Source organism: Nuphar pumila, chromosome 9 (assembly GCF_984573655.1).
Source record: "Nuphar pumila chromosome 9, dmNupPumi1.hap1.1, whole genome shotgun sequence".
In the NCBI taxonomy this organism is placed as follows: Eukaryota; Viridiplantae; Streptophyta; class Magnoliopsida; order Nymphaeales; family Nymphaeaceae; genus Nuphar; species Nuphar pumila.
In genome coordinates, this window is record NC_143257.1 from 48,870,712 (window position 1) to 48,873,588 (window position 2,877).

Here is a 2,877-nt window from a genome sequence, read left to right on the forward strand (position 1 = left end):
CGTGTTCTTGCATGAAATCTCATGGGTGAACAGTATGCTGGTTAGGAAATATTTCATTTTTTTTTTATTCTGCAGTTTTACTGAATCTGTTGGTTTGTCTTTATATAGAAAATCCCAGCACAGTCGTATGTCATGGCATGGCCTGGGGGTAGGGTCAATCTCGCAGGTTATGTCTCTGATCGTATGGCGAACTAAAATCTGCAGTTGGGATGTACGTGACATTCAGACTTAATCCAAGTTTTTTATTTTTTTTTCTTTCTTTTCCTCTAGTCTGATTAATCACTGTAATATACCAACCTTGATTCATCATGATATTTATGTTAGTTACCTTATACATAGTTAATCCCTATAGTTAATTCAGTTTCATTGTGTATTTTCTTGTGTTCAGAGGGTTAGTTTTCCTTTATATATTATGTTGTTAATTCCTTACATGCAGGATTATAGAATATGTTACATTAAGCTTACTTTCCTTATTCACGTTAGTCATTTATGTTAGGAGTTGAGTACATTTACATACATTTTATATGCCTCTGTTGGCCCAACCTGAAACCTGATTGTATCCCTGGTCTACTGAAATTTTCTCTTCATATTATCTCTGTCTAGTTCTCTTACATATGTATCGTTTTTTTTTCTTTCTTTTCTGTATTAATCATCTAATCCATTCGGTTGCTCGCTCCATAGATCAGTTTATATTGCTAGCCATGATTTAACCAGATATAAATTGATGTTTTCATGGTTTGTTTCAGTCCTTAGTGTAACATTTGGTTCGTATTTATAAGCATGCTCCAACCTGAAGAAGCTCAATCAGCTTACCAGCTCCTACAATATTTCTAGAATAAGCCTGAGTTGGAGACCCACGGGCAGTGGGACTATTTGCAGTTATAACATACAGTTGTGATGCCCCAGTAGATGTTCCTAAAGATAACCTTGGATAAGCCTGTTGGGCGTATGGCCGAGTCGGGTATTGATCTTGACCATATTACTAAGCCAGGTTTTGATTTACAACACCTGAATTAACTTGACCATCAATCGAACCGAGATTACTCATGATTATATTTCCTGTCATCTGTCTAGTGGATCTCCAATTCTGTTCAGAAGTCACACTCAATGAAGTTTCGAGCCAAGTTATCGATTCAGCAAAGCTAACCCACCTCTTATCAATAGCCAGCCTAAGGTTTCCAATCCCTCTAGAAATTGACAACCTAAAGGACAGTGATGCTCAGGTCATATGGGTTGAAGGCATACTTTCCTCACTGATATCACTACCTATAACTGCATTTCCCTTGTTATTTGCAGGTAGCTGATAATATGAGGCCATTTCCACCTCCTGCAAATTAACAGTACCACCCAGAACTTGCATTTCTTTTATAAAAAGACCTCATACATTCATTGCCCAACTTCATCCTCTGCATAATTTACCTATCATAGGCCTACTGCATCTCCCCATCATTAGAATTTCTCAAATTACATATGCCCATTACTTTCCTATGTCTTTCACTGACCTGTACCCAGCCTCACATGTCTTCAATACCTATTCCTACTCATGATGTTCAGCATCAACTTCACTCCAGTAATTGTTCATCCTTCACATCATTCCCCATGCCCTTGTTGTATCATATAGCAGCTAAATCGTCATCTATAGTCACTACCTCCACTCACCAGCTGTACCTATTGCTCTTACAGTAGCCGTATATCCCCTGTTCCACTTGCTGCAATTGCAGCAATACCAAGACTTCACTGCTCTACTTCATCCACCTGCTAACGGCATGCTCATGACCAGATATGCTTGCATTGGCCACCTTGCCTTACATAGCACAACCTCACTATTGTAGCTGCATCCTTATCACTCTGCATCCCCCAATACAGCCACCTACCAGTGTGTTGAACCTTGTTGTAGCCAGTTACCTCTCCAGCACCACTACTTCACCAAGTCACCAACAGCATAGCTCCATTGAATCCTACGGTGGTTCCAAGTTTTCTGCAAATCCAACTATTCATCCAGCCTGCATTTACAACCCCTCTTTTCCAAAATTTTCTGTATTCTTCACTGCTGCCTATTATACCCATTGTCATTGTTATTCCAGTATCTATTTTGCACCAAATTCCATTTAACTCTTATTGTTTCCAGCCACCATATTTGCTATCTGACATCTCCATCCACATCTCACCTCCTGCACTTCAAGCTGCACTTATATATATATATATGCATAAATGCACCTAACTCTCATGTAGGCTTTCTAGTCATAGGAATATAGGTACATATATGTTTCCTTCAAATACATTCTTATGTACATCTGGATAGAACAACTCAAATATGCATACACTTAGCCCTATGAATCCTATGTGCATTTTTTATTCAGACATGTGAGTATTCCATTATCCTGCATATAAGGTATTATTTCATTTTCATGTGCACTTTCCACTTTGTACTAAACTTGATTTTGCAGGAAATGTGTAAAGAGTGTTATTCTCCATTTTTGAGACTTATATAACTCAAAACTCCATTACATGTTGTAATAGTTAGATCTTAGTGAAAATTTACTTTCCCTGTTTTAGATAGAATGAATGAGCATTGTAAATATCATAATTCGCTTATTTTTCATGTATCTTTTGTCTTTATTTCTCAAATTCTCACAAATGGCAACACGAATGGCACGTGCACCATTTCGTAAGAGGTAATTAATTCTAAGTTGATGATTTACATCAATGGCCATAGTCAGGATGTAAACAAAACTTAGAATTTTTATCTTTTATAAAATAATACTGGATCCACACTGGATCCCTTTTCAAAATCATCATATTTGCTTTAAATATTTTTTCCTTTTATCAGAATTTAATTTAAAATTAATTCAATATATATACCAATGGCGATAGTCA